The sequence below is a fragment of the Pan troglodytes genome, chromosome 2 (assembly GCF_028858775.2).
Source record: "Pan troglodytes isolate AG18354 chromosome 2, NHGRI_mPanTro3-v2.0_pri, whole genome shotgun sequence".
Classification (NCBI taxonomy): domain Eukaryota; kingdom Metazoa; phylum Chordata; class Mammalia; order Primates; family Hominidae; genus Pan; species Pan troglodytes.
Genome location: NC_086015.1, coordinates 68,037,140 through 68,049,311, shown reverse-complemented (window position 1 = coordinate 68,049,311; position 12,172 = coordinate 68,037,140). Strand labels below are relative to the sequence as shown.

General features: G+C 40.8%; 1 non-coding gene across 1 annotated transcript; it reads left to right on the top strand.

Annotated features, from left to right (window-relative positions):
• Window positions 1–6,674: 6,674 nt before the first annotated feature.
• Window positions 6,675–6,887, top strand: LOC112208900 (small nucleolar RNA U3). The gene has a single exon (XR_002943442.2). It is a non-coding gene; the product is annotated as a small nucleolar RNA U3 (small nucleolar RNA).
• Window positions 6,888–12,172: the final 5,285 nt, after the last annotated feature.

Sequence of the window (12,172 nt, the reverse complement as noted above, 5' to 3'; positions counted from 1 at the left end):
CTTAACCTCACAGTAGCTGTCAATGTGAGCTTATATAGAGCCTTTGCAAATGTATTAAGTTCAGCATCTCCAGACGAGATCATCCTGGATTCAGTGTGGGCCCTAAATTCAATGACTGGTGGTGGTATAAGAGAAAGGAGAGAGAGACAAACAGACCCAGAGACACACAGAGGGAAAGGCCATCAGAAGACGAGGCAGCTATTGGAGTTACGCAGCCAGAGCCAAGGGATGCCAGAAGCCAACAGAAGCTGGAGGAGTCAAGGAAGGATTCTCCCCTACAACCCTGGAAGGGACTGTGGCCCTGCTGACACTTTCTGGGCTCCAAAACTGAGTGAGAATGAATTTCTGTTGTTTTAAGCCACCGGTTTATGATCATCTGTTCTGGCAGTCCTAGGAATGTAATACAAGCATATTTAGTATTTGCTGATAGAAAAGTGAAGATTGATTTATTACTTCATGCCCATATTTCTAATTCAAAGTCCTAAAAACCTGGCTGAGAGCACGTGATGGATTTATTTAGTGCCCTAGGCAGCAATTCTCAAACTTGAGTATGCATCAGAATCACCTGGGGGGCTCACTGAACTAGATTACTGGGCCCCACCCCACCCCGCGTTTCTGATTCAAAGAGTCTAGAGTAGGGTCTGATAATGTCAGATTCTTAGAAGTTCCCAGGTGATGATGCTGTTAGTTTGGGACCACACTTTGAGAACCATTGAGCTAAATTTGCAACCACCTCAAGCAAATGAGTGCTTCTAATTTTAGAAACTAAGCAGAAATTCTGGGAAAGGAATCCCTTCTGGGATAAGTGGATAATGAAAAGAATAAAATTTATTTTTGTTTAATTTGCTGTGGTTTGCAGGAGTTGAAGTTATAAATGAAACAAGTAAAAACTACCCTTTTATGAGCAGTATTGCCTCTTCTCCCCATCAAACCCCTGTTTTTTCCCCTGAGTGTAGACATGTCTATACACTGGTCTGGAGCTTCATGGGCAGCCCTTTGGAGGTCCCTGGGAAGATGCTGGATCCATGCAGTAGTCTCACACGTGCTTAGAATTGCAGGATTATTTCTTACTACACTGCACCCCTCTTGTATACCACTTCACATCATCTTGGCCCTACCTCTTACTGCACCTGCTGCTATGCCCCTGAGGTCAACCCAGCCTTCAGTTTCATGTAGGTGCAGACTGACAATGCATTCTCTTGGGTCTTGGCCCTGGGCTACTTGCCTCTCGCCTCCTGTCCTGGGTCAGCTCTGACTCCTTGCACACTCAAGCCAAATCATGGAATGCCCACGAGGCCATTCTTACCAGCAGGGAACTGAGCCGATGTACAAATATTTCCCCTATTCAATTCCTAGATGAATTGTTCTGGATTCTCAGCTATATGCTTCTCAAAATGTTCTATGGGGTTATTTATTGCCCATCGAGGTGTCCAACTAAGTAACGACTCTTAGTATACCTAGTCTTTTCTCCTTCCCTGTTGAGCTCATCTCCATCCCCATCCCCATCCCCATCCCCATCCCCATCCCCGACTACTCCTCCTCCCCGGAATCACTTCCCAAATAAACCTACTGGCACTCAAGCCTTTGTCTCATGCTCTGCTTCTTAGAGAACTCAGGGTAGGACACTGAATACACCGAACTGCACCCACCTTCCTCCTTTCCCACTTTTGGGAGATTGGTGCAAATCTGAAGATTCAAGGTCCATATGTGCATATGAAATTTGGAGTATCTGCTGAAGGGAATGCTGGCACGGGTTGGCTTCTATCTGACCCTAAGAAATGAAATTACCCATAAGTGATCCATGGAAGTGGGCAACAGGAACTGAAATATACCGCCATCTGCCACCTGTCCTGGAGAAAGACCTTGGATTTCACTAACTGTTTTTATCAGAGGGAAGCCCCTTACTGACTCAGGCAGATATCAAAAAGGTTTGGAGCTTATCTGTCGTCACAAGTAGCTATATCCCAAAAGTACATCCTACAGTGTCTTTTTGTTTAAGAGGCAGATATTTACACAACACAGCTCAGGGTCTTCCTGGTTGACAGTGATGGCGACATCATCTGCACCTGGCTTTGCCCTATACAGGAGAAAGCATGCAACCACTTTGGCTTTTTTAGCCTGTGAAACATCTAGAGCTGTAAGCTCTATAAGCTATAAGCTAGTCCAGAGATTCCCCAAAACTGCCTATGGGAATAGATACTCCTCAAAACAAGACATACAAATGGCAAACAGGTATACGACAAGGTGCTCAACATCATTGATCAGAGAAATGCAAATCAAAACTACAGTGAGATATCATCTCACCCCAGTTAAAAAGGCTTTTATTCAAACATAGGTAATAAGAAATGCTGATGAAAATGTGAAGAAACATGAACCCTTGTACACTGCTGGTGGGAATGCAAGTTAATACAACCACCATGGAGGACAGTTTGGAGGTTCCTCAAAATCAAAAACAGAGCTGCCATGTGATTCAGCATTCCTGCTGCTGGGTATATACCCAAAAGAAAGAAAATCAGCATATCAAGGAGCTATATGCACTCTCATGTTTATTGCAGCACTGTTCACAGTAGCCAAGAATTGAAAGCAACTGAAGTGCCCAACAGATAAATGGATAAAGAAAATGTGGTACATATATACAATAGAGCACTATTCCACCATAAAAAATGAGATTCTGTGATTTGTAACAACATGGTTGGAACTGGAGGTCATTACATTATGTGAAATAATCCAGGTACAGAAAGACAAACATCACATGTTCTCACTTATTTGTGGGATCTAAAAATCGAAACAATTAAATTCATGGAGATAGAGAATAGAAAGTTCCCAGAGGCTGGGAAGGGTAGGGGGAGGGAGGTGGGGATGGTTAATGGGTGCAAAAAAAAAAAAAAATAGACCGAATAAGACCTAGTATTTGATAGCACAACAGGGGGACTATAGTCAATAATTTAATTGTACATTTTAAAATAAAAGTATAATTGGATTGTTTGTTACACAAAGGATAAATGCTTGAGGATGGGTACCCCATTCCCTGTGATGTAATTATTTCACATTGCATGCCTGTACCAAAATGTCTTCTGTACCCCATAATTATATATACCTACTATGTAGCCACAAAAATCAAAAATTAAAAAAAATTATTTAACTGCTCTGTGGACTGACTGCTTTAAAATCAGTGAGAGAGCTTTTTGTCTTTTTTAAAAAAATTGTGGTCAGATATACATAACAGAATTTACCATTTTAACCATTATTAAGTGTGCCTGCCATTTAGTGGCATTAAGTACATTCACATTGTTGTATCACCACTGTCTATTTCCAAACCTATTTCTTACCCCAACAGAAGCTCTATAACCATTAAGCAATGACTTCCTATTCCCCACCCCCAGCCCCTGGTGACCTCTAATCCATTTTCTGTTGCCTTTTCTAGATACTGTATATAAGTGGAATCATATAGTAGTTGTCCTTTTGTGTCTTTATGTTTCATTTAACAGAATGTCTGCAAGGTTCATCTACGTCGTAGCATATATCAGAACTTCATTCCTTTTTATGTCTGAATCATACTCCATTGTATGGATATACCACCAGATTGGTTATCTATTCATCTGTTGATGGAATTGTGGTGTTTTTCCCCTTTTGGGTTTGTGAATAATGCTGCTATGAATATGGATGTGCAAATATGTTTGAATCCTCGCTTTCAATACCTTTGGGTATATACCTAGAAATGGAATGGCTGAATCATTTGGTAATTCTGTGTTTCACTTTTGTGGAACTACTACACAATTTCCACAGCAGCAATACCATTTTGCATTTCTATCAGCAATGCATAAAGGTTCCAATTTCTCCATATCCTCACCAATATTTGTTGTTTTCCCTTTTTTCTAAAAAAAAAAATAACCATCTTAATGGCTTTTCCCACCTAGTGGTAGTGGACTGGTATCTTATTGTGGTTTTGATTTGCCTGATGACTACCTTGGAAGCTTTTAAACAAATGCACATTTCTGAACTCTACCTCTGGAAATTTGGCTTGGCTCTGAGGTTGGCACTATGGAGCTGGCTGGTATGGCCTCCCAACCAGGTGAAAAATGTATTTTTGTAATTTCCCAAACTGCTAATCTGGTCTCTGCACACCTCTAATAATATGGAACTTTGGGGTTTTCTGAGGAAGCCCATTCCATTTTTACAGTTTTAGTTATTTATCTTCTAATCAGAACTTGTGTAATTTATAGCCACTGATATAGTCTTGTGTGGCATGTTTCATGTCTTAAGAGTTCCTTTCCCTCACCTCTACTCCATCCAGCCCCTTCAGCCTGTATCTGTTCCTCCTCAAGCTTTCTCAGCCATCCCTATAGCAAGGCTGAATCTGGCAAGCTTCCTCTATACTCCCATAGCATCTTAAGCTTTCTCCATCTTGGTGTTTCCACGTGTGTCATAATTTCCTGTTTACTTGTCTGCCTCCCTTATGACACTATGAGCTCCTTGAAAGCTCGCAGCTGTCTACAACACTGTTCACTGATGTCTCCTCACTGGCCAGTGCATAAAGTGGGCCCTCAACAAATGGTGGTTGATGCATTTGTTGAAAAACACAAGTTCTGCACTAAATACATAAGAAAACACTTTGGATATTCTTCAGTATGTAATAAATTAAACTTGTTAACATTAGGAGCTCCTCAATCAGCAAGCAAGAAAGAGAATTTACAAAAGCACGGTTTTCAAATTGGATGATAGAATCCTAAACCATTAAGAAATTGCATCTTGTAAGCACAGGGAGCTGAAGAGGCTGCCTACTTCCTTTCTCTCTCCACTTTTCTCTCTTCAACAGACTTCTTGGCAAGCACATACAATATTTGTTCAACCTGGGCTTTCTGTGTGCTAAAGAAAAAGTACCTTAGGGTGTATTTAAACAACCACAGAGTTATATTTTTACTTGTGCATTTTACCTACAGCATTGGAAAAAGTAATTTTGCCTCAATTAGAGTAGGTCTTTTCAACTGCTGACATATGTTCGTAGAGCATCTGGATATAATCTGATTAGCATCTGTTGTAAGCCTGTGAGATACTACCTATCTCCTGAGGTCTCCCTTGGAGAAGGAAAGGCATAAACGTGCACTCAGCTGGACCATCCCAGTGCTGACATCTGCTGTTGGGTCACACATCTGGGCCTCCCATCCTCCATCAGTTTGCCAAAGTTCTTCTGGACAAAGAGTATCACCCCCACACTCTCAAGGTCCCACTTTAATTGGAGCAGAAAATCAGTGTCAGCACTCTGGCCAGTGAGAAAATCTTAACATTCTTCTCTCTCCTTTTCCCCTGCATATGTTAGAGCCAGCATGGAATGAATCACACACATCTAGAGAAGGAAAAGTATCAATAATTGATATGCCTCTCCCTGCTCAAGCTGCAAACATTGCCAGCTCTTTGGTTTATGTATTCCCCATTCACCTTCAGTTTGCATCCTCAGATAAAGTTACAGGATACCTCTCTTGAGAATTCCCTTCCTAGCTTGCTTTTTTTTCTTTTTTGTCCTGCATTTTGGATGCAAAGATTTAAAGGAAAATAATTTCATAAGGTTGTATTTGTTTATGTTTGTTTTTTAGAGCAATAGAGCTACATCCCAAGATGTAAATACATGGGCACCCTCTCCCCCACCCACTGCTCAATTATTTATGCTTAATTAATGCACATAACTGAATTGAGGATAAAGGAGCAGACACCTCACATTCATCACCCAGCATAGAACAGCTGAACTAGGAAGGCCTAGAAAGTTCATTCTGTATAAGAATAAAGGAGGAAAAAAAGGGAGAGGTGACTTTAGGTATTGATAAGTGGTTAGTTGTGCAGGATCTGATATAATCCTACATTCATAAGTTTTTGTGCTGGGTTTGGGGAGAGAGGGTGTCTCCCCAGACCCAGCACAAAAACTTATTAATCTAGGATTATATCAGATCCTGCACAACCGGGGATTTACATCCTCAGTTTAACTGAGTCTCATATACCCTTTACCTGTTTAAGTACCATAGCACCAAACAAACATACTAACTTATTTTAGAGATTCAGGCAATAGATATTCATTGAGCACCTCTAATTTGTCAGGTACTAGATTGCATGCCAAGCATACCAAATGGTGCATCTGTCCTTACCCTAGATGGAGTCTAGTGAGGAAGACTGGCTATCAGAAGTGATCACACACATCAATACAGTGTCCTGAACTGTGGGGAGGTTGTGAGTGAGAATGTAGAGCCCAAGAAGAATGGGTGGAGGAGGTGCTCTGAATGAAATGGTGAGGAAGGGCCTCTCTGAGGATATGACATTTCAGTTGACACCTGGCAGCATTTCAGCTAACACTTGGCAGTGTCATTCAGCTGGGGGCAGAGAGTTCAAGACAGAGGGAACAGCCTGTGCAAAGGACAAAAAGAACTTGACACATTCAAAGAATTGAAGTAATGCCAGTGTAGGTGAAGCCAAGAATGAGAGCAAGAGAGATGGGACTTGGAGGAGGAAGGAGGTTGACAGCACTGCTAAGTCGCACAGGCATTCTAGTTCTTACTAAAATTTGTAGCCTTGTCCTAAGGACAATAAGAGCCATTAAAGATGTTTAAATTGGGAAACACAGCATAATGTATTTAGAAACAACGGTTGTTTGGAGAATGAATTGTAGGGGACAACGGTAAAAGCGGGGAAAGATTATACTTTCAGGAATCATTTCTATAGTTTGTTACTAGAGAAATTTCTCTGAATGTGTAAAGCATGAAAAACCACAAGGAGACACAGTGTCTGCTCCTGACTGAAAAGCCAGCTCTTGGTGTTGCTCTGCTGCAACTGCTATTTGCCATTGATAACCATTCTTCTCATCCTCTGGGATAGCAAGAGGGAGAGACTACAGTCTGAGTGGTTCCCATATTTGTAAAAAGATAACAGGAAAACAAGTCATGGAAGAGAATGCTAATTGCCCACCTAATAATCTTTTCCCCCTTTACACAGATGTCTGATTTTACTTCAGTTAATGATGTGATTATATATCCCAAACTCCCTTGGAGCAAGGACTGAACAATGACATATAAGTAAGTGAAGTTCTTGGGTACAGCTTCTGAAAGCCGTCTGAGAGGGACTGCCTTATCTGGAAGGAGGCCCTTTTGCACTTCACCTCCTTCCCCTAACCTGCTCCTTGGAGTGCAGATGTGATGGCTGGAGCTCTAGCAGCTGTCTTGTCTCATGCCATAATCAGAAGGTATTATGATGGCTTGGACCACAGAGGTGACAGATGGGATGGAATGATCGAGTGGGAAGTGGAGGGCATGTTTAGAAAGGGTTTTAGTAAGAGGTTGTGCTTATATTGCATTTTGAAGGACTGGAATGATTTGATCAAGTAAATAAACATTGGGGTCCAGTGTGGTGGCTCACGCCTGTAATCCCAGCCCTTTGGGAAGCTGAGGCAGGTGGATGATGAGGTCAGGAGTTCAAGACCAGCCTGGCCAAGATAATGAAACCCCCATCTCTACTAAAAATTCAAAAATTAGCCAGGCATGACAGTGGACGCCTGTAATCCCAGCTACTCAGGAGGCTGAAGCAGAGAATTTCTTGAAGCCAGGAGGTAGAGGTTGCAGTGAGCTGAGATCACACCACTGCACTCCAGCCTGGTCAACAGAGCAAGACTCCGTCTCAAAACAAAAACAAAAACAAAAAAAAACAAAAAAAAAACCCCACACATTGGAACAACTATTAATAGTTCTTGCTGTTTTTATATATTTCTCTAGTTTTGTTTTTATTTCAATATATATGATAAATAAAACCAGATGTTGAAAACTGTAGCTCACAGTCATATCCAGCCCTGTGACATACTTTATTTGGACACAGGGGTTGGTTCTAAATTTTTTGAAATCCTTAAAATTTAAAATCAGGAAAGTTTACAAAAGTCTAGGACAGAGAAAATTCTGAAAACAGCAAGAGAAAAACATCAAGTCACACATAAGGGAACTTCCATCAGAATAACAGTGGATTTCTCAGCAGAAACCTACAGATCAGGAGAGAATGTGATGAAAGAAAGAATGTGAGAAACTGCTAAAAGAAAAAAAACTGTCAGCCAAAAACACTATCTGCAGCCAATCTATCCTTCAAAAATAAAGGAGAAATAAAATCTTTCCTAGACGAGCTACACCTGAGGGGATTCATTACTAGGCTGGCCCTAAAAAAAAATGCTTAAGGAAGTCCTATATCTGGAAGTAAAAGAGCAATATCCACTATCGTGAAGATACACAAAAATATAAACTCACTCGTAGAGGAGACATAGAAAAAGGACCCAAATGTTACCACTACAAAAACAAAACAAAACAAAACAAAAAACCCACCATAAGCAATGGCAGACAAGAAAAAAAGAAAGGAACAAAGGTTATACAAAACAACCAATAAACAATTTTTAAAATGACAGGAATGAGTCCTCACCTATCATAAATAACCTTGAATGTAAACAGATTAAATTCTCCACTAAAATAATACAGACTGGTTTAGTGGATTTTTAAAAATGCCCCAACTATATGCCGCTTACAAGAAACTCACTTCACCTATAAATAAATGGGATGAAAAAAGATATTCCATGCAAATGAAAATCAAAAGTGAACAGATACTAGATAAAACAGACTTTAAGTCAAAAACGGTAAAAAGAGACAAAGAAAGTCATTATATAATGATAAAGGGATAAATTCAACAAGAAGATATACCAATTCTAAATATACACATGCACCCAACACTAGGGTCCCCACATATATAGAGCAAATATTATTTCATCTAAATGGGGAGATAGACTCCAACACAATAGTTGGGAATTTTGATACCCCCTTCTCAGCACTGAACAGATCAGACAGAATATCAACAACAAAAAAAATTGAATTTAAATTGTACTTTAGACCAAATGGACCTAACAGATAATTACAGAACATTTTACCCAACAGCTACAGATTACACATTCTTCTCATCAGCATATGGAACATTCTCCAGGATAGATCATACATTAGGCCACAAAACAAGTCTCAACAAATTTTAAAAACTCAAAATCATATCAAGTATCTTCCCAGACCACAGTGGAATAAAACTAGAAATCAATACCAAAAGGAATTGTGAAAACTGCACACATACATGGAAATTAAACAACATGCTCCTAAGTAACAATTGGGTCAATGAATAAATTAAGAAAGAAAAAATATGTAAAAACAAATAAAAATGGAAACACAACATACCAAAACCTATGGGAGACAGCCAAAGCAGTGCTAAGGGGGAGGTTTATAGCAATAAATGCCTCTGTCAAGAAGGTAGAAAGATTTCAAATAAACAACCTAATAATGCACCTCATGGAACTACAAAAAGAAGAATAAACAAAAACCAAAATTAGTAGAAAGAAATAATAAAGATCAGGGCAGAACTAAATGAAATAGAGACTAAAAATGAAATATGAAGGATCAACACAATGAAAAGTTTGCTTTTTGAAAAGATAAACAAAATCATAAACCACTAGCTAGACTAACCGAGAAAAAAGAGAGAAGACCCAGATGAACAAAATCGGAAATGGAAAAGGAGACATTACAACTGATACCACAGAAATACAAAAGATCGTAAGAAACTACTATGAACAACTATATACTAACAAACTGGAAAACCTAGCAGAAACAGATAAATTCTTGGACACATACAAGCTATGAAGAATGAACCAGAAAGAAATATAAAAACCTGAACAGACCCATAATGAGTATAGAGATTGAATCAGTAATAAAAAGTCTCCTAACAAAGAAAAGCTCGGGACTGGATGGCTTCACTGCCAACTTCTACCAAACTTTCAAAGAGGGACTAACACCAATTCTCCTCAAACTATTTGAAAAAATAGACAGAAACATGTTCCTAAGACCAAAGCCCAAGTGAGTTTTCCCCAAGACCCAAGATGCAAGACAAAAGATGAAAATCTGATATATTTCAGTAATAAATTAGCAATAAAAAAGAAATACATATTTTAAAAATTGATATGATGAAACAGTCCCATTCCATCATCCTGAAATCTATTTTTCTTCCTTTCTACTCTATTAAATCAAATGTCACTGCAATCATCTGGATGGCTTTCATTTATCTTTTGCTTGATTGTCTATGTGTAATGCTTTGTAAAAATCCTCCCTTTGGTTTTCTCTTCTTCCCTCTCCCCTCTCTCTTTGCTTCTCTTTTTTTCTCTTTTATTCCAGTGAGCAGTGATGTACACCCAAATATCTAAGTTTCTCTGGAATTCCTTTTGTACTCATTGAAGCTACCAATCCACCGTAGTTCCATGTTACTGGCCCCATGTCTTCCCCACCCCTCAGAAGCCCACACAGATCTAGGGCTCAGTGAGTTGGGGCACACCTTCAGAGGTCACTCAGGAGGCCTGGGCTAGCTGAGTCAGGCAAGAGCATTGGAACCACCCAGGCAGCTCTGAACTCCAGAAAAAGTCATCCTGCAGCTGCCCTCAGCAGTCTGTTCCAAGATCTGTCCACAATGGCAGTCAGGAAGTTTTCTTAACAACTCACCTAAGACATACCATCCAGATTTGGCGAGGACAGTGGCCATTCATGCTGGCCTCTCCCAGTCTTCTTTTCCAGATATGAAAAGCTTGGACTTCCCCATGCACACACACCCTCCACTCTGCTCCTCCAGGGAGTGAGAAATTTGGCTTGAAATTAACTCAGGACTCCCAGCTTCAGCGGGCCATCTGGAGTGACTGCTGCCTCCAAATTATGTTCACATCCACGGATAACCAAGTGGATTATCTCCAGGAATCATCTTCTCAGTGAGAAGAGAGGAGGCGGAGAAAATATCACGTTCATTTCTTGCCTAGAAAAGACCGCTGACATCAGCTATTTGCCCTTTCTGGCAATAATATTTGGTTGCTGCTCCATAATACAAAGCCTAAATCAGGCTTATTAGTGTCAAAATAAAAGGCCCTGAAGGGCAGCCAGATTTTCCAGAACTGGCACTCGTTGCAGCCTGGCACAGTGATAGAGCTGACAGGCCCCAGCTTGGGAGAAGTCAGCAAGGGTTTAGAGTACCCGGAATGCCTCACTGGCCCATTAACCACTGCAGGTATAATTAAGACGCATGTCCCTCCATTTCTGGATGCCGTCCCTTTGTTGACAAGTTGCTCAGAGAATGAAAGCTAACGTTTACCAATTAGCCCAAGCAAAACATTGTCAGGGAGGCAAATCTGGGACAAACGCAATGTCTTGGTGGTCTCCCTTAGCACATAATAAAATCGATATCAGTACATACAGCTGGTAAGAATCTGTGTCCATAAACTCAAGACACACAACCTTTCTTTATGTTCCCTTTAATCAGTGGTTCTCAGTCAAGTGCAATGTTACCCTCCACGGGACATTTGTCAACGTTTGGAGACATTTTTGGTTGTCACGCTGGGAAGGGGATGCTACTAGCATCTAGTGAGCAGAGGCCAGGGATGCTGCTAAACATCCTACAGTGCACAGGCCAGCCCACCAAACAAAGAATTATCCAGAATGTCCATAGTGCCAAGGTTGTGAAACCCTGACTTAAATCAACATAATTTCTACTTCTAGCCTCCCGTTCTTCTGGCAAAATGATTAATGTCAGTTATTATCGCTGTTTTTTGAACCAGAGCTGCACCACAGTTCTGTGGTCTCGAGGGCTGAGCCAAGGTTAGATGAGGGGTACTATGCTTAGAGAACATGGAATCTTAGCCAGATGTGGTGGCTCATGCCTGTAATTCCAGCACTTTGGGAGACTGAGGTGGGCAGATCACTTGAGGTCAGGAGTTCAAGACCACCCTGGCCAACATGGTGAAACTCCATCTCTACTAAAAATACAAAAATTAGCTAGGCATGGTGGTGCATGCGTGTAATTCTAGCTACTCAGGGTGGGGGTGAGGCAGGAGAATCTCTTGAACCCAGGAGGCAGAGGTTGCAGTGAGCTGAGATCGTGCCACTGCACTCCAGCCTGGGTGATGGAGTGAGACTCTGTCTCAAAAAAAAAAAAAAAGAAAGAGAGAAAAAGAAAACATGGAATCTTCTGGGAGGTTGTCAAGGCCCCATCTGCCTGAGACCCTTTTTCCTTCCTTCTGCATTCGGCAGTTCAGTGGCGTCCAGAGTTCCATAGCACTTTCTCCTCTTCTGCCCCTAGCATGGGCAAATCCTTTTAT